The sequence below is a fragment of the Papio anubis genome, chromosome 3 (assembly GCF_008728515.1).
Source record: "Papio anubis isolate 15944 chromosome 3, Panubis1.0, whole genome shotgun sequence".
NCBI lineage: Eukaryota > Metazoa > Chordata > Mammalia > Primates > Cercopithecidae > Papio > Papio anubis.
The window spans coordinates 162,273,918-162,294,468 of record NC_044978.1 but is presented as its reverse complement, the minus strand read 5'-3'; the positions used below and the strand labels follow the sequence as shown (position 1 = coordinate 162,294,468).

Here is a 20,551-nt window from a genome sequence, read left to right as displayed (position 1 = left end):
TCAATAAATTTCATTGAATGAAAAAAATTTAACACAATTTTTTTAAAAAACCTTGGCAGGTATTCCTCGACTAATTCCTTTTACACTTTCCTTCTGCCTCAAATGTCCCCACTCTCATCCCCCATTCTCATCTGCCCAGATTCTCTCCATTTCTTAAAGCCCAGAATAAATGTCGCTGCCTTGTTGAAACTTTCTGTGATTTTTCCAGCCAAAAGTAAACTCTTGCTTCTCCAAATGACCACTGCACGGGTACCTCCTCCCTAAAGCACTAACTGTTTTCTATCTTCTCTGCATCCAGGTGGGAGGCCGCTTGAAATGCGTATCCATTTTTTTCTTTTTCTTTCAGTTTTATACATGCAGAGCAGCATGTTGTTTGTTTGTTTGTTTGCTTGTTTGTTTTTAAGATGGAGTCTCGCTCTGTCGCACAGGCTGGAGTGCAGTGGCGTGATCTCGGCTCACTGCAACCTCCGTCTCCCTGGTTCAAGCAATTCTCCTGTCTCAGCCTCCCGAGTAGCTGGGACTACAGCTGCACACCACCACCCCCAGCTAATATATATATACACACACACATATATATATACACACACACATATAAAAAATATTTTATATATATATTTTATAAATATATATATATATATATTTAGTAGAGACAGGGTTTCACCTCGTTGGTCAGGCTGGTCTCAAACTCCTAACCTCAGGTTATCCACCTGCCTCAGCCTCTTAAAGTGCTGGGATTACAGGTGTGAGCCACCGTGCCCGGCCAGCATGTTTTATTTGTCCTTGATGCTCCTCTCTCCACTCCTCCATCAGTTCATCCATCTGAATGCAGCCTAACAGGATAGTTAAAACATGGCCTCGGAACCAGACATGCTTCATATAAATCCTGGCTCTACCACTTACTAGCTGCGTGACCTTGGCTACGTTACTTCACCTCTCTGTGCCTCAGTTTCCTCATGGAATACTAATAATAGTGCCCATAGGGTAATTTGATGACTAAATGAGTGAACCCATGTAAAGCACTTTAAAATGTCTCTGGAATGTTACAGTAAGTGTTCTATAAATGGATTCTATTATGATGGACTCAATATAATTTACTGAGAATCTACTTTGTACCGGGCTGTCTGCTCAGCTGTCACATCAGTAGAACTCCATAAATATTTGAGGAATGACTGGTGAGAGCTAACATTGACTCAGCCCTTTATTAAGTCAGTAACAAAAGTCTTTCAGGTCCAAGGTCTCATTTAATCCTCACAACCATTGCAAGGGGATGGATGTCACCCCCTCCACCTTCACCCAGGAGCAGAGTCCCTTCTGCACTGCATAAGCACATACTTAGCAGGTGAAAAGTCTCCATAGTGTTCACCTCACAAGCCCGCCAACTTCTAGAGATTTTTTTCCATTCCCTCCTGCAGCTCCCTCGACTTCACACGAAGCATCTTTTTTAGCATCTGTTCAGCCTGACTCCCGTCATTAGATACATTCTTATGTGTTTATAATGCATCACTGATTTGTTTCAGGACTAAATCGTGGGATCTAAAAATAAAGTGACGTTGAACATATTTCTTTGCATATTAACTTTAAAGAAATGGATTAATCATTTAGAAATAATCAAAATTAAATGATCCACTCGGCATGGAGCAGTTACCAAAAATAATAAAAAGTAAAAACTCTTCAGATTCCCACTTTTCCTTTTTTACTGCTTCTGGATTTGTTCATGTAAGTATATCCTTCATAATTTTTTCTTTTGAAAAATTAAGAGGTTTAGCTAGCCTATGGTAACCCAATCATGTTTTTTCCCTGGGGACATTTAAATGGAAGCAGGATTCATTTATTCTCCAAGTCAAATTCCCATTTTCAAAAATGACATTGCGGAATTGCTATCATCATCCTAAGAGATGGAACAAAGAATGATAAATAAAGTGATGCATGTGTTGGTATAAAAGTTATTTTCTGACATTTCAGCCATTTATCCAACACATATGCTCTGTCTGTCCACCACAGGCTGGGCAGGATGAGGATCTAGAACTGAAGAGGGTGTAGTTCTTTTCCAAAATCAGCTTCCTCAGTAGAATGGGAGGCAAGACTTTCAAATAAACATGACAGCACAAGACAGAAAGCTTTACGGAAAGGAGGGCAAAGGGAGTGGGGAAAAAAAAAAAAAAAGTCAATTCCTGCTGAAATAAAAATATGATCTGCCTATTTGGTAGAACATTTAAAATATTTTCCCCTTCAACGTACATGCACGCATATCCATTTTGACTGTTTGCTTCTTTTCTTTCTTTGGAACCTGACAATACTCTCAATCACCAGCCCTTGGGTGTTTACCTGTCACCTAGGCTTGGTGACATTGTTTTATTCAATTTGATATTTCCCTATTACTCAGAAGAAGTTATATATGCACATAAATATACATTCTGGTTGCAACATTAAATAATGAGGCAAACTACAGTTTATAAAATGCAGTTGTTCCATGCCACATTTCATTTTAGGAGAGGGAGGCCTACAGCCAACTGTGAACAATTACCAAATTGTCAGTGGAATTCAATAAATGTTGTTTAAAAAAACTAATTATTTGTTACAATAACCAGCTACTACTGCCACTTTGTATTTGGAGGTTTGTAAACTACTTCCATTTGAAATGTAATTGATTCCATTTTTATCATTTGTTCAAGTTTATGTGGTTATTCTCATCCTAAGAGATGATAACATCTATTTTCAGCAAATTATACATTATAATTCCTCATTCAAAAGCTGTAACAGAAAACAAAATGCTAATTTATGCTGTAAACGAAACTACAGAATCATAATCACTCATTGTTAACATTAGGGACTAAACTGCTACTGGAAATAATAAATTGGAGCAGAATGTGTAGGGGTTGTTGGTTAGATTTTTCTTTTTCTTTGCATCATTTTTACTTGTTTTGTTTTGTTATTACACAACCAACACACTTTCTAATACTCTTTCAGGCAAGAGATTACATGGATGTCTTGTCTTCTTCCACATAGAAGCCAGACGTTCACTGGGCTTCTCACTATTACCTGCAGCTCTCTATCTGAAATCTACGGAAGACATGCTCACAAAGCAATCAGAAGTGTACACTACAGAGGAGAAGCAGACTAGAACTACACACCTGCTTTTCCACATTCCATTAAGTTTCCACATCTGCATTTCCCTTTGCATCAACCATCTCCTCCCCCACCCACTTCCCTCCTTCTCTCCACTGCACGTTTCTCCTGTATGAAGACCCCACCGTAACCTCTTCTGGTCAAGGTGAGCCTTCCCCGATAGCAAGCTTCCCCTCTGTTTCAGCCACTACACCGAACAAATGCATACATGCACATAAACCCAGTAACTTTTTTTAAAGATGGGGTCAGTAGCTACGATTATAGGCACACGTCATCACACCTGGTTAATTTATTTTTATTGTTCTTTAGAGACGGGGGTCTCCCTGTGTTGCTCAAGCTGGTCCCAAACTCCCGGACTCAAGGAATCCTCCTGCTGCAGCCTCCTGAGTAGCTGGGATTACAGGTGCGAAAAAATCGTGCTCTGGCAAAATCAGTAACTTTCAATAAATATAGTCAATCCTTATTAACACACACAAAAAGGGTGGGGGTGGATCTGGTACCGTATTCTAGGCACTGCTTTGTTGAAATAACGATCTTCATGTGAAAATAATGTAATACCACCTAATGGCATTTTCTCCTTTCTTCTTTTATTAAAACATAGAATCCAAAAGAAAGAAACATTTTAATATAATTATTATATCAAAAATGTGAATTTTTCGAAAGGACCTAAAAGTCACACTGCCTTCTAGAGTAAATCACTTTTCTGCTGCCCTTTTATTTAATGCCGTCTGCTGTACACATTTACCTCTTTACTGGCAAAGTGTGATCATTGATTTCCTATGGTCTCTCTGGAAGGAAGTTCTGCTTCCTTGATGATGAATACAAGGGGTAGGTGACCCCATTCTCATTCCAATGCAAGCCTTGCACTTTTACATTTCCGCTAGGGCCACAGGAACGTGAAAGCAGCGAGAAACTCCTCGCCCTCTTCGTAGAGACTGTCTTGCTGTAACTACTGACATTTCATGTTTTCCCTCCCCTTCCCACAACTGTATTTTGGAAGATCACAAAACAAGGGCTGAACCACTGAAAGGCATTAGTTCTTGATGGACATAAATGTTAGGTGCATGATTCAGTAGAGAAGATACCTGTTATAGCATGGCCGTGATGAGAAAGGTAAATTTCAGCTGATTAGTTCATGAGAGTGTATCCCTCACTATATATATGATAGGGTTTGGATACATCTGAATGATTATAAAATTATTCTATTCGTGTATCTCACAATTACATTTCTTCTGTCGAATATTTTATTGATATTCATGTATATTTGGAATGAGTACCCCAGTAAGCCATAATTATTCTGTTTTAGAAGGCCCTGTCTATCTCTCAGGCTAGATCCACCATTCAAACCAAAAAGAATGGTCAACTCAAACATCTAGTCCAAAAAGCATCAGGTAGTTACGGTTGATTCCACCAAAAGAGACAACTTCACCTCATTTATCAAAAAGAATTCTATCTGGTTTTATATATATATATGAAAGTTATATATATACATATAAAAGAAAGTGGGCAAACTTGGGCCAACAAAGGAGATATTCACTATTTCACAAAGCTGGCAAATAAATGACACCATTGCCAAACTTGCCAGAAATGTACATGTGGCCACACAATTTCTTCTGTGTTGTAGCAGAAAGTGAGTACAATGGGGAGAAAAAGAAGAAGCTGGCATAAGTCTGCCTGGTGGAGAGCTCAGCTTTCCCTAACTAGCGCTGAGACCTTACACAAGTCACTTAATTCTCTGTGCTTTGTTTGCCTCATCTATAAAATGGGAATCAATAGTAAAAGTACCTACCTCACATGTTGTTATGGAGATTAAAAGAGCCAAATACTTACAAAGTATATGGAACAAGAATTGATAAATGGTAGTTATTGTCGCTGTTCTTTAATTGGCAAGTTTAAGGTTTACATAAATTACAAAGGAAAGCGAACACCACCACTTTGGGAGGCTGAGGCGGGCAAATCACTTGAGATCAGGAGTTCGAGACCAGACTGGTCAACATGGTGAAACTCCGTCTCTACTAAAAATACAAAAATTAGCCAGGCGTGGTGGCGTGTGCCTGTTGTCCCAGCTACTCAGGAGGCTGAGACAGGAGAATCGGTTGTACCCAGGAGGTGGAGGTTGCAGTAAGCTAAGATTGCACCACTGCACACCAGCAAAAAAATTAAAAAACAAAACAAAACAAAAAAAAAAAAACAGAGGAAGGAAGGGAAAGGAAGAGAAGGGAGGAAAGAAAGAAAGAAAGAAAGAGAGAGAAAGAGAGAAAGGAGGGAGGGAGGGAAGGAGGAAGGAAGGAAGGAAAAAGGAAGGAAGGAAGGAGGAAAGAAAGAAAGAAAGAGAGAGAGAGAAAGAAAGAAAGAAAAAAAGAAAGAAAGAAAGACAGACAGACAGACGGGAGGGAGGGAGAGAAGAAGGAAGGAAGGAAGGAGAAAGAAAGAGAGAAAAGAGAGAAAGAAAGAAAGAAAGATGGGAGGGAGGGAAGAAGGAAGGAAGGAGAAAGAAAGAAAGAGAGAAAAGAGAAAGAAAGAAAGAAAGAAACAAAGAAAGAAAGAAAGAAAGAAAAAGAAAGGAAGGAAGGAAGGGAGAGAGAAAGAGAGAAAGGAGGGAGGGAGGGAGGAAGGAAGGAAGGAGAAAGAAAAAGAAAGAAAGAGAGAGAGAAAGAGAAAGAAAGGAGAGAAATAAAGATAGAAAGAAGAAAAAGACAGAGAAAGAAAAAGAAAGAAAGAGAAAGAAAGAAAGAAAGAAAGAAAGAAAGAAAGAAAGAAAGAAAGAGAAAGAAAGGAAGGAAGGAGGGAGGGAGGCAGGCAAGCAAACAATATTTTCAAGCTGATGCATTAAGTAAGCCAGCCTTATTGGAAGACCTGCAACAAACTCCTTTCCTCTCCTATACCCACAGGAGAAACCCAAAGTCAGAAAAATTGGAGTTATGTGAAAGCTGAGGTTCTGTGAGCTAGATTTACAGGATTTCTAAAATTTCTTTAAGGTAAGAATGTAGAAATGCACTTAAAACTCTTTTGCAGTTCATACTACATCTTCAGGGAAATAAAAATGTTGAAAAAGTGTAGAAGCCCAGTTGATACTTTTTGAACTTGGAGGTATTGGCTGTCTAACAACTTTATAAATGGAGGACATTCCCAAGTCTTGGCTTATCTCTGGGGATGCCAACATTGTCACCACTTTAAGAATTATGAAATGTGCAGAAAGAAAGAAAAAAAAAACCACTGAATTCTTGATGGTACTTGGACTGAATGGAAAAGAAGCGTTCCTCAGTGGGCTGCTTTCTGCTTTGGCTATCCATATTCATGGAAGTAATGCCAAGCCAAAAAAAAAAAGGGCAGTCAGCACAACATTTCAACAACTTACCCACATCCATTAATGATTCTGCACTGAAACTTCTCCCTTGCTGGAGAAGATACAGTGAGTATACAGCATTATGGGTACTGGCTAATTCAAAACAGTCACTGCCTACTCTGAGAAGATAGTGGTCTTATGAGGATGCCATTTTATATTTCTAGTCTGGAAAATCTGAGGAAATGGTGGGGGGAGGGGGCAGAGAAAGAAAAGTTAAAAAAGCAGGGTCAAGCCTCGTGGTAATGTCTTTTACATAGCCTCAGGTTAAGCTACCTAGTAACCAAAAAGCTGGTCAATCAGGTGAGTGAAGTCAGATGTCTGGCCTCATGGACACCCAAGCGGTCAGCTAATTGGCTCCATTTTTCACTTTCAGTTGATTGATTCAATATCATACAGACCTGGCCTGCTTCGATTTGGGCTTACACAGTGACAACTAATAAGGTGACCTGGGTCCAAACTGCAAGCAATCATGACCACTCCACAGTCAGCTTTCTGATGGAGACAGAAAGCCGAAACAACTACAGGAGAGAATCACAGGTTGAAAAGCACAACATCAAAAGAGAAAGCTCGGTTTTGGAAGCTTGCACTACTGCCATCCCTAGGCGTGAAACTGTAAATTAAAGAATGGTCTGCTGTCTGCTGCACTGAGCCAAATCAGAGACATTTCACATATACACTTTAATTGGGGGTTTCGTTCTAATTGAAGAAATGAATTCCACCTAAGCAGATGCTCCTCCCCGCACACACACACTTGCTATGATATGTTTTGCACATTGGCAAGTGGGTGCAAAATATCTGCAACATGGTCCTCTCAGATATAGGATGGAATTTCCCAGTTTTTAAATGGTAACAGATGTAGTTTCGGCTCTAATACACATTGGGCTCTCTCCAAAAAAATCACCCCTCCCTCCCCAGCTTCAAGAAGAAAATGTCATAGAACAAGTGAAAACCTGGTCGGTCATGATTTGTGGTTGGGTTTTTGTGGTTTGTGTGTGTTTCTGTTTTTCAGGAATGAATAAATGCCCTAGTTGTTTCCAATTTTCCAGGTCTATATATCAAGAACCTCCATCTTCATTATTTTTTTTTTACTTGCTTGTTTATAACGAGAGGTGTCATAATCATGTGTCTTGTGAAAATGAAGGTAATCAAAATGCCTTGTGATTCCAGGAAAAGAGCTTCTTAGGGAGACATGCCTGCCTGCTATTGATGTTGCAAAAAGGCTCCTTTTACATGGTATTAGATGTTGAGAGCACATCATATTGATCTAGAAATAAAAAGCTTGATTTTTTTTTTTTTTTTTGTACAGTCAACCCTTACCTTCATAAGCACTTTGTAACACTAGGAAAAGGATTTTATTTTTAATTGAGGTAGAGTAAACAAATTATATTTGAAGAACATTGCTATTTTTAGGAAACGCAGGATATGTAAGCATTTTGGCAGCAATCAGGGTAAAATCATGAATAAGTCTCACTCTCACAAATTTGGCCCAGGCCTTCCTACAGCAGTTCTGCCCGAGTCCAAGATGAGATTTAAAGTATCGCCTTTCTTGTATCCTTTTTCTTCTTAGGAACAGTTAAGAGCATGTTTCTCAATCATGTGCCCATGCTCAAATGCTGAAAATGCAAACTGGAGATCAGTAAGGTCCCTTATGCACATGTACTCTTCATCCCCCAAAATGGAGATTGTGGCTGTGCTGGAAACCGCAAATCCTGGTAAGATTCACTGCCCCGGCTGCATTTACCACCAGAGATTAAAGCTTCGGTAGCATCTGACGCACCTTCCCCTAATGATGTACATCTCTCATTTGTTTCTGTACTTCATCTTAAAGTTCATACCGCACCACTGGAAGAAGAAATCAATACTTCAAATAATCCCCCTCTCCCCACCATGCAATTTCACTGCACTAAGAGTAGCACAGTACCCAATACCAGCCCGAGACCCAATCATTCTCCATAGAGCAGAGCCGGCTGCTTTATCAGAAATTCTTTCGATTTTCTCAGCAACATGAGTATCCCCTTCTAGAAGAAAGATGTTGCCTCTTGGGGAAACGCTTTTCCACCTCAAGTTAAACTAACTTTACCCGAAGAAGCCGGTAGTTTTCCTCTTTTTAAAACGCCCCCCTCCCCCAAATGGTTCTCTCTTTCCTTTACTCCAAACCTGCCCCCACCCCGTCCCTCTCTCCCACCTCCTCTGGTTTCCAAGGAGTTTGCACGTGATTGCCTGTCTTGTGAAATCCAGACGCAGCCCTTCGCTTTTAAACGCTCTCAAATGACTTGTTTCTATCTCGTTAAAAATGCTGCGAAAACTCCCATCACTGCAAAGCTGTATCACTGCTTCCTTAGACCCAAGTCTCCTTCCTCTCTTCCTTTGGAGGAATACAAAGTGCCTGAGTTTCACGGCCCCGGGTGCAGGTCGGAGGCACGCGCCTGGAAACTTGTCCTAACGCATCTGACTCCAGGACTGGGGGGCGCGGCACTGCCGAGGACGCCCGAATGCCGGCCGGGCTTATGCCGGGTGTGTGGTTCAAGCCTTTTGTACCCGCCTCAGTCCTCAAAGACGAGCAGGGCTTGGTTTCTGACTCATCGACAGACATACACGCGCGCGGGCGCGCGCGCGCGCGCACACACACACACACACACACACACGCAGGCAGGCACGCGGACGCCCGCTCCCGGTGAGCTGGAGTTTGCGGAGCTGAAGGGGTCGTTGGCTCTCGGCAATCCCGGGCGGGCGCGAGGAAGCGTGGAGATCACCCAGGGCCCGCCAGGCGGGGCGGGATAGCCTGAAGAAAGCCACCGGCGCCGGCCACGGGCAGCCGGGCACCCTCCGGGCCCCGATCTTGCTTCTCCAGGCCCCCAACTCCAGCGCCGGCCCGACCACCTCGGCAGCTCCTGCAAGTTTCTGCTGGCAGCGAGGCCTCGTGTCTCGCCGCTGCCTCACCGCGAACCCTCACTCCGCGCGCCTGGGCTGCCCTCCCGCCCCGCCCGAACGGCCGGCGTACTTCCCAGGGGCCGCCCAGACGCCCCCACCCGCGGCGGCGGCCCGATGGTCTGTCCAGAGCTCGCCGCCGCCTCCCGCTGCTGCTGCCGCGGCGGCGGGAGCCTCTCCAAGGCTCCCCGGCAGCCCTAATGTATTATTCACTCGGATGGCCGCGGCGCTTTCTGGAGAGCAAGCACACGCCGGAGAGAGAGGTCTTCACCTGGCAGCTAGTAGTTTGGCGATTTGTTTCTTGGAAACTTGGGGTGATGCGGGGGCGGCGACGAACATTTTTCGGTTATTTGCTTTCGGGGTTTGGCTTCTCTGCCCCGAGCTCGCAGGAACGCGCTGTGCCCCGGGCCCGGGAGGGAGCGCGCCAGCGCCGGCGAGCGCGGCGGGCAACCCCGCAAGCGGCCAAGGCTGGCTGGCGGGATCCGGAGGAGAGGCGCCGCGGCGGCCAGGCGAGCCCGGCTGAACGGAGCTCTTTTCCTCGACACCCCCCACCCCTAGCGGGCCAGCTCCCCCCGCGGTGCGCGCTCCGCGGGGCCCGGGAATCCCCGGCGCCCTGGACCGCCCACCGAGTTGCTAATGCCTTTCACCGTTGCTTCTCCACCGCGCCTCTGGCCCCAACTTTCCCCAGCCCAGACACGCGAGCGCGCGCGCACACACACACAGACACACACCCGCGTGCACACACACACGCGCACACACGTACACACATGCCTCCCCTCCCTCGACCCCAGCTCTACTTCCCCGTGTAGTTTGGAGATGACAGATGCCTGTAGACTTTCACCAAACAAGCGGTGGGGGCAGCAGACTACAACAGTTATTTAATTAAAAGGCATTTTTCCTCTATTTCTCGCTCCAGCTCCCAGAATAGCTTTTTCACCCCTAGACCCCTGAGCACATGCCTGTCTCTCCAGATTACCAGTGGCCCGCTGACACCCATTTCCTTCCACGCCCCCCTTCCGGCGTCTACCCCCAGTTTTCCTGGGCCCCCCGAGTCACACCGACACGCACACCTACAGGCCGGCGGCGTGGAGCGTCTAGGGCACGATGCAGCCGGACTGCATTGCACAGTCATCAAAGTTAAGTGTGTGTGTTTGTGGGGTGCTTGTGCGCCCCGGGGGAGGCGCGGGGTCAGGAGCGGAGCCTCCACTCTGCACCCTACCCCCCCCCCCACCTCCGCGGGTCAGGGGACGCCTCTACTTGAGATTGCAGCCATTTTAGGGAAAGAGGCGGCTCGGGCCCCGAGGGGAGTGGAGGGGGGACAGCACGTCGCGGGGGGCTCGTGGCTCTGCAGCCCCTCGGCGCAACTGGAAGGCGGGTAGGCGCCGGGCGCACAGGGGCGCGGCGCCCGCGACGACTTGGGGAAGGTTGCGCTCGAGTTCCCTGGTTCTGCCTGGAGTTGTTCGGGGTAACGCGCCGGCTCCTGCCTCTTTCTCGGGTTCCCGCTGGGCTGGGAGGTGGTGGGGGAAGGTGTCGATGGCAGATTGGGCACGGGAGGAACGCGACAGAACCTGGAGACTGGAAAGCTAGCGATGGGGGAAGGGGGGGTACCTCCTCACGCCGGTTGGCGCTGACCCAGACAGTGCGACCCACTTGGCCCCCCATCCTCCCCACCCCCTCCCGAGCCTCTGCCTCCCCACCGAGTACCAAGTGAGCGCGCGGCAGGGGGCAAGGGGCGCGACGCCGCCCGGCACCGAGCCACCCCTTACCTGGTTGGAAGGGGTTTCCCAGGAGGAGCCGTAGTTGTAAAAGAAGGAAGAGAAGAGGGTGTCTTCCGACAGCCCGCAGCCCGCCATGCTCTGGATGCAAATAAAATGAGGAAAGAAAAAAAAAAGCACACATACACAAAAGCAACCCAAAATTTTAAAAATCAAATTAAACCAATAAACCAAGAAGAAATTCTCTCGAAAATAAAGAAAAGGAGGGGGAAGGGAATGGCAAAGGGAACGGAAACTCTCGGCGGTGCTCCCTCTCCGGGAGAGGAGGGATGCTCGGGCTGCCGCCGCCGCCGCCGCCGCCGCCGCCGCCGCTGCCGCCTTCTCAAGACGGTACCTAGAGAGGTTCGTCCTGACTTGGGCAGCCGCCGCCGCCGCCTGTGCCGGCTGCGTGTGTGCGCGCGTGTGTGTGCGTGTGCGTGTGTGAGGTGTGTGCGCGCAGAGCGAGAGACCGCAGGGGAAGCGAGAGGGCGAGATAATGAGCTAGCCGGGATGGAGGCGCAGAGGCAGCGCGAGCGGGCGGGCGGGCGTGTGCGCGCGGGGGTGCTTGCGTGTGTGTGTATGTGTGTGGTGTGTGTGTGTGTGCGCGCGCGCGAGCGCGAGCGCGCGCGTGTGGCTGGGTGTGCGTCTGTTTGGGGAGCTCACCGGAGAGCCGGGGCCGTCACGTGGGCGCGCTGACTCCGCCGGCTGCCGGGGACAGCCTGTACTACAGCCCCGGCCACTAAATCAGCCCGCTCCGCCAGACCTTTGCAGCCCGCGGCCGGCCCGCCGCCTTCTCCGACCTCCTAGCCATCCCCGCCGAGCCATGCGCGCCCCGGGACGGCAGGGGGCGCGGGTGAGGCCGCGGGCAGGTGGATGGATGGGTGGGGAGTGGGCCGTCCTGAGCCTGGGAAGCGGAAAAATGCTTGAGGAAAAACACAGGCCCCCCCCCACGCTGCGTCCCGCACCCTCCTGGCAAGCCTTCCTTCCATCCTGTTTGAAGATTTTTTTTTTTTAATTCCTAAAATTGCTTTTCCATGCAGAGACCCCTCTTCCAGCCACGGGAAAATTATTTTCACATAGTTGCTACGTCCTGCTTTTCTTTCTTTCGCGATCCCTCCAGCCCCCTGCGCTCGTGTCCACGCAGGCACAGACACACCGGTGCCTGCCTCCTCCCATCCCAAATGCAAACCCACTTCCTTTTGCCGGTTGCTGTAGTTAAGCTAAGTCAATGCTACATCAAACTAGGCTAGGCTGAGAGGACTGGAAAGTGGATTTAGGGGACAATACTGCCCCAGCAGGAAGAAAGGCTCTAGTTTGGCGTTCTGTTGATTTAACAGTTTAAAACGAAAATGGATTTTGTAGCTTCTGCACTAAAACTCAGGCCCCTTGAGTCACAATTATTTAAAGGGAGCTATTCTCTGAAGTCCATTATATGATATAAAAATGTAAACGGATATAATGCCGTCTCTCTCTCTCCCCACAAGATGGTATTTTAGAACCAAATCTTTCAGTCTTAATAATTGGATGGCTGAAAGGTTTGTTTTGTGTTTCTTTTTTTTCCTGCAAAAAGATATTCTTTACCTGCTTCCCCTTACTCTTTACACAGATATTTATAGAAAGTAAAATTCAAATAAAAACCAGCATATCTGTGTAAGACGCTCTTAGAAGTATTTGAATCCTTTCAGGAAGACTTAAAACAACCTCTTATAGCCAGTTTATATTGTTTCCTTTCTGAATCCCGTTTCCAAATGCTGCCTATTTTTATTCAAACCAATTGTGTTTTTCAAGAGTTCACACTTCCACTTGTAAATTTCCCACTGGAGGTCGAAATCCTCTGTGAAATAAACATTTCCACAGCAACGCAGTGATGTCAGAAACACCAGCTAGTGATTTCAGAGGGGAAATAAAACAGGAGCAAAGAATGGCTCTAGAAAGACAGTTCCTTCATCTTTGCGAATAGCATGCCTCCTAGTAGAAATTCAGAAAACATATCTGGCTAAATACCTGTTTTCTTTTTCTGAGATTGACTTATTTTTCAAAGGCATGTCAAATGATCTTTAAAAAAAAATAGGTCACCATCCTCTTTTCTGGATTGGTGAAGAATGGTGTTTCAAATCAGTGGTGCCTAACCACACTGGCCACTATAGATTTTTATAAGGGGGGGATGTTTTTTCTAAAAATTGATGTTGAAGAGAACACTGAAAGATGAAATTTAATGTACTAACTTCAGGCCCAAATAATGCTGACTGACCTGGCTTCAAACTTACAATAGTTTTTTTAAAGTATTAAGCACACAGAAGTTCTATTCAGTTATCGAAATTGGTGCTGATCTCACCAATTTAGAATAAAGGGGCTTCTCCATTGTTCACTCTATTGTTTCCTGTGTCTCCTGGCTGAGAAAAAGAAGGGAGGAATTCTTCATACTGCCCCTAATTCAATCCCCCTGCAGTCCCACCCTTATAAACATTAAATGTAAAGAGACCAGAAAATATAAAATTAGGCCCAATGCCTGGGTTTTCTTAGGCTTCCTGTCTAAATGAGTTTCTTTAGAAAACATTTACACAAAGCATTATAGAAATGTACACTTTGTAAATTGCTTTTCATGTATACGTTAGCCCAAGTTAACATTCTGTTCCTGCAGCCACTCACTGATTCCCTGATTTTAGCTCAGGTCGCACATTCACACCAATGGAAGTTCATTCTGTCTGTGTTATCCCATCCCCTATTGGTTGGATAAATGGATTCATTTCTCACAGTTTTGGGAGACGCAGGACTCTTTATCTCCATTTTACAGATGTGGAAAAAGGCTCAGAGATGCTAAATAACCTAACCCAGGTCCCGCAGCTACAAAGCGATAGAAATTGAACCTAAACTTTGTGACCACACCTACCTCTTTCTTCCAGATCTAACTGAGCCCATCACAGTTCTGCTCTTATGTGATCATTTCAGCCTTGATATACCAAATGGAGTAAGTGATTCCAACCCTTTCCCCACAATTGACAGCAAGTGTACATTTGTGAAATGTCTTCATTTAAAAATTGATTGCCTGTGCTCATCCACTGTCCACAACAGCCCTGTTAGGCAGCCATTATTAGTTTTTTTAATAGACCAGGAAACTGAGGCTTAAGGAAAGACCCTCCCCCCAACTCCCCCTCCTTCCTACAGCTAGTAAGTGGAAGAGCTGGGTCTCGAACCAAAGACTTCTGGCTCATGCCTCTCTTTCCCTGAACAAACACATAGGAAAACAGATACATGAGCCACCAAGCAGGCCCGGTGCCTACAGAGGCATCCAGGGATAAAGAGGCAGGAACAGGTTAAAAAGAACCTCCTCCGGGCACAAACAGGGGAACACTGCATAAAAGTCTCACCTCCAGCCTGGAACATTTGTTTCCCCTCAAGTCTCCAGCTCTTTCTTTTTTAAACAGGAAAGCCCCCAAAGACGGCCACCTGAGTAGTTTTCAGATAAAATGCCTCCTTCCCTGTTTGCCCCCTCTCCCTGGCAGCTCTGCCACCCCAAAAGAATTCTGCCTTCATTGATAGATTTGCTCACCTGGCATCCCCAAAGTAACATGGAGGTTTGTTTGCTAGTTCCCAGCAACATAAAACAAGCTGCCACCCCACCCCCTACCCTCACCGGGGCCCAGAACAGATGGAGACAGCCCCTTGGGAAGCAGAGGGAGCCGTAAGCTCATTGAGAAAAGATCACTCCAGCCACCTTGCCAACTCCTTGCTGTGCAGTATTCAGAAGTCTGAAGATGGAAACCCAAAACAGAAAGCTTTCGATTTCCAGATCCGCTGTGGTTGGTTCTCTCAAGACAAACCAAACTTTCTTCTGCACGTATTCCCCTATCATATTGCCAAGTCACAATTTGTCATGTTGAAAATATGGAATTTGTTGAACTGATATCATCCTATTAGTGAGAAATCCATCTTTATTCATAATTACTTTCCCCCCAAGAAATAAGTTTTGCATTAATCTCGTATTGGAAATTGGTTAATAGCCCAGATGATGTGGGGTGTTTTCATTGTTTATAAATGAGGTGCATTAACACTCTCGTACCACTAGGTTCTCATTTAGCGAATGACTGCTCGGCTCTGCAGATGCAAGAGGCCAAATTCTTGTAGATGTGAGTAAAAAATGATCATCTTGGCTAAAACTGCAGATGGGAAGCAGATGTAATGTACAGAGGAAGTCAATTTCATTCCGTCTTTTTCCTTTATTAAAATAAAGTCTGTTAATTTGTCTTACTTAAAAAAGCATTCTGAATGCAAACACATGAGTTAACTTGAGGCAAAGTGAAAACCAATATCATTCCTGCCTTCAAGAAGTTTACAGTCTCAGCAAATGTTTGGTGTATCAGGATTTGGGGTTGCCACTATTCCTTTGAAACTGTTTAAAAGTTTACATCTCATCGAAATCAAAATTACCCTGGGGAAAGATTAAAATGAAGAAGTTGTGAGACACGGAAATGTCAGGAGGGCAAAAGAAACGTGTAACAGAAGAGGAAGTTATCTTTAAAAACATGGGATGCCAAGGTCAGGGAGGAGGGTGCAACAGTTAATGCAAAAAGAAACTGAGGCAGGGTCAGGTGCGGTGGCTCACACCTGTAATCCCAGCACTTTGGGAGGCTGAGGCGGGTGGACCACTTGAGGTCAGGAGTTTGAGACCAACCTGACCAACATGGTAAAACCCTGTTTCTACTAAAAATACAAAACATAGCCATGCGTGGTGGTGCACACTTGTAATCCCAGCTACCTGGGATGCTAAGGAGGGAGGATCGCTTAGATCCAGAAGGTGGAGGTGGCAGTGAGCTGAGATCATGCCACTGCACTCCAGCCTGAGTGACAGAGTGAGACTCTGTCTCAAAAAAAAAAAAAAAAAAAAAAAAATCAAGAAAAGAAACTGAAGAAGAAATGAACCTCGAAAGAGCTACAGCAACAATAATAGCAAATACTTAGTGAATGCTTCTAACGTGCCAGGCATGATATACAGCGCATAACAATCTATTTTGCTTTGGGCTTCCTTGAGAAAAGGATTGGAGTGCAAGTTGTTTATTTGGGAGGTAACCCTAGGAAACACAGGTAAGAAAGTAGGAGAAGTAAGAGAAAGAAGTGGAGGAAGCTATAAGGAGCGCATCTGTGGGTAGGAAGAGTTTAGTTCTGCCTGGGATCCTCTGGGAGGCAGTGTGGAATGCACAGTCTAGACTGACCCTCCTGGAAATGTGAGGGGCTAGGGTATTTGCTGATCTTCCACCTCCTCAGTGGAAGGCTACTCCCAGGTGTTGGTCACTCCCGGGCACATCCCACCTGTGGCCAGCACAGGAAAAGTGGGGTCTAGCAGCCAGAGCAAGTCCTCGGGCAAAGGGGTGCTGCTGCTGATGGAATCTGAGAAATTCATGGAAATGGCCATGCGTGGAAACGGTCAGGGCTGTGCGGATCTGAGTTGGGACCAACAGCATCTGCGACAAAAACATTAACTCATTTAATTTTACCAAAACCTTATGAAGTGGGAATGATTACATTTCCAGTTTCTCCCAGGAGAACACAGTCTAAGAGAGTGAGGAGTGGCATCTGTTGTTTTTACCCAGCTAGTGTCGGTTCCCTCTTCTGGGAACAGCCCCCTGTTCTTCCTTTGAGAAACATTCCCTTCCCCGTGTCAGTGATCTGACCTCACTCTCTCACTCCAGGGATGGGCAGGGGACCCCAGCTGACTGGATGAGAGCTCTGCCTCAGATTTGCACTGGAGCCATAGAGAGGCGTGCTCTCTCTGCTGGGAGAGCAAGGCTGGGAGAATGTGTAAGCCTGGCGCTCTTCCAGGCCATTTGACTCCCACCGGAATGAACCCAGCTGCTTAAGAATGAAGCCAGCTCAGAAGGAAAGAGAGGCTGAGAGGAAGCACTGCAGATTCCTGACTTAGATCCTTTGAGCAACTGGATCCAGCCCAGCCTGAAGCTAGACACCTCCCTGGACTTTCTCAGTGTGTAAGCCAATAAACTTCTCCTCTTTATAAGCCAGTTTGAGCCTGATTTATAGAAGTTTAAAGCATCTTGGCCAAAATCACATATCTAACAAGTGTAGAGTAATATTCAGATCCATACAACACTAATTCCATATGCGCGAGGATTCTTAACCACCATGCTGTACAGTGGCAAAAGCCATCTATGGCAGGACAGAGCTCAGAGCCACATCCTTTCATTGCCTGGCCCTCACTGGGAGTCTCTTCCCTTCCAGAAGCAGCTGCCGATTCGTTTAACAGGGTAATTGATCAGGGTACATGTTTGTTTCTTTCTTTCTTTCTTTTTGACTCTTATGGAGGCAAACATCTCAGCTTTATGTGAATTGTTTGTTGCATCAAATCATTAAAAGTCTGCACATGTCTCGATCACTTGGTGAAAGGCTGGAGTGGAGGTGAGAGAAAGTGTAAAAAGAAAACGGAATTAAGACCAGGCATGGTGGCTCATGCTTGTAATCTCAGCACTTTGGGAGGCTCGAGGCAGGCAGATCACTTGAGGTCAGGAGTTCGAGACCAGCCTGGTCAACGTGGTAAAACCCCATCTCTACTAAAAATACAAAAAAAAAAAAAATTAACCAGGCATGGTGGCAGGTGCCTGTAATCCCAGCTACTCAGGAGGTTGAGGCAGGAGAATCGCTTGCACCTGGGAGGCGGAGGTTGCAGTGAGCCCAGATCTTGCCACTGCACTCCAACCTGGGTGACAGAGCAAGATTTCATTTTAAAAAAAAAGAAAGAAAGAAAGAGGAAAAGAAAAGGAAAGGAAAAAGAAAAGAAAGGAAAGGAAAGGAAAAGAAAGAAAAGAAAAGAAAAAGAAAATAGGGAATTAAGACCTTCAAGTCTTGCCTCTTTTCTGATGACCCAATCAGGCAATATTTCTGGACACCCTCTGCATTAGTCAGGACTCAGCTGCAAGTGACAAAAACCCAACTTCACTGGCTAAAACAAAACAAAACAAATTTTAAGAACTTTAATGGTTCTCCTGACTGAGAGCCCAGGAGTAGGGGTGTTTTCAGGCAAGGCTGGTCTATGCAAATCTCAAACAGATTTCTTGGCTTTGCTTGCCTTTGGGTTGACTTCATTTTCCGTTCCACGTGGAGCCTCCAACAGCACCTGGCTCACCTCTTCCTTTGTATCAGTGGTCCTAAGGAAAGAGAGTACGCAAATGAGATGTGCATCTCTCTCTCTCTCTTTCTCGCTCTCTCTCTCTCTCAACAGTCCAGTCAAAAATCCTTAGATCCTAAAACATTGGCTCTGGTTGGGTCATGTTCCCATCTTTACATTAATTACGGTAACCAGTGGGATGCAATGCTTTCTGATTGGCCAGGCTTGAGTCTCATGCCCACCCCTGGCTCTAGAAGTCCATAACACCAAAGCAAATAAACAGACTGAAGGAGACGTGACTCCCCAGAGGAAAATTGGAGTGCAGTCTGTCTATCTGGTACTTTTGGGAGAATGATGGTTGGATGTCAAGCAAGCAAAAATGGCAGTCATCCACATCACACCTACTATGTGCTCTGCACTGTGGATGACTTGATAGAGGGGAAGTGACCGCTTTCTTGTCTTTAAGGAGCACATGCCATGTTTAGAAAAAAAGTGTCACTACCTGTAGAACAACAAATAAAATATCTAATAATAAATGAAGTTCACTGATGAGCATATCACAGGTTGTTATTTGCAGACAACAGAATACACTTCAGATACTTTAGGCAGAAAGTCAGGTAACTCATATAATTCCCAGGAGGGTTAGAGAATTGGGTTTGGATGCTACAAATAGGAACAAAGCTGCCAGGAAAAAAAGCTGTATGACAATAGAGACTGGACACCAGAAACTCTACCACCTACGGTCTTGGAAGAACAGGAAGCTTGGTAACCTCATTTGCCAGAACATCTGATCTCGCTGTACTTAGCAGTTGCCATATATTGTGCACTTCTGCCTGTAAGACTGGAGAAGGTGTGTTTGCCTGGAGGCACCTTGGTCACATGGATGACCATACCTGCAAAACGTTCTGGGAAATGGTGCTTGTGGCTCTCTGGCCTCTATGAACCAGAGAGTTAGTAGGAGAGTGTTGCAATGGGTACCGAATGAGTTAATTTACAGTATCTGCCGTAGAGCAGGTGACAGGAGTTCAGTGGAGAGAAGAAGATATAGGCCAAGATCCGATCATCTGTCACATTGGTGGTCTGACATTTGCTAAGAAATCAGAGGATACAGATGCTGGGGGTAAAATGTCCACAGAAGCCACACCTGATCCATACCTCCAAGTCCTGGATGCCATTTGAAGGCAGATAATGGCAAGTTGTGTTTGTTCATGGGCAGACGATCAGGAGGAAGTCTGGGCTATGTTGTGTGAATCATCTTAACACCTCCCTCCCCTTCAATATCAATATCCAATGTCTCTCCTTAAATGCTTCCACTTCTCTCTACTTCCACTCAGTCGCCTAGGCCGGGCTACCTTTCTCTTCTGTCAGGACCTTATGGTAGATTCCTAACAGGTCTTTTTGCATCCATTGTGACCCAGCCATTCTTCATCCTGCAAAACGCATAATGTCTTCAAAGCACAAATCTAATCATAGCCTGCTTCAATGACTTTCATTGCTCTTTGGTTCAAAATCCAAATCCTAAAAATGACTCCTTTCGGTTCCTCTAATCTAGACACCTACCCCCAACCCCAAGTCTGACACAATTTTCCATAATCCCGTGGGGCTTTCTAAGGTGTTACAAGGCCCCTTGTGATCAGATTCCTCCCACGGAACTCTCCAGGCTCATCTCAAGTGACTTTTTTCTTTGTTCTTCTCAAAGGCCTCCCAACTCACACAAAGCCTCCATGTGGCCAGCTCACTTAAGCTCTTAGAAACGTCACATTCTTCCACCTCAGTGTTGCTTTGCCCCTACTGTTCCCTCTGCCTGGAGAAACTTTCCTACCCTTCCTGCCTGCCTAAGACCTTCTAAAACTCTAGAGTAGAGGCCATCATTTTGGGGAAAGCCTTTTGTCACAGTCCCAGAGGAAAACCCTTTCATCTCTTCTCCTGGTTTCTGCCACTCCTCTGTTCCATCTCCTACCAGCTGGTCTTATTCACTGTGATTTTCCTCACCTAGCACAGAACCTACTCAATACAAGTTGACTGAACAAGACCAAATAAACTTTAAAAAGAAGAAGAAGACGAAAAAAATCCCCCTACACAGAAAGCAGTAATAAAGAAAATGTGTTCTACTACCACCTTAAGACCTCAATTAATGTGCTTTTCTCCTCGTGAATCCTTGCTTCCAAGCAAACAGAATCTGACAGGCCGAATTAAATCATTTATCTTTCTAGTTCTCTGCCTCGGTTCTAACACTAGTGAAAAAAGCCCTGATATTTCATAAGAAACTGGCAAAAGCAAGAG

The 20,551-nt window shown here is 45.6% G+C and overlaps 1 protein-coding gene across 2 annotated transcripts in view; it reads right to left on the bottom strand.

The window, feature by feature from the left end:
* The window catches only part of PPARGC1A (PPARG coactivator 1 alpha), a 684,515-nt gene extending 672,813 nt beyond the window's left edge, over nt 1-11,702 (bottom strand). For both annotated transcript variants that reach the window (XM_031664083.1, XM_031664088.1), the window contains exon 1: nt 11,167-11,702. The gene's annotated coding sequence lies outside the window, so the exon portion shown is untranslated. The remainder of the gene's footprint in view (nt 1-11,166) is intronic.
* Nucleotides 11,703-20,551: the final 8,849 nt, after the last annotated feature.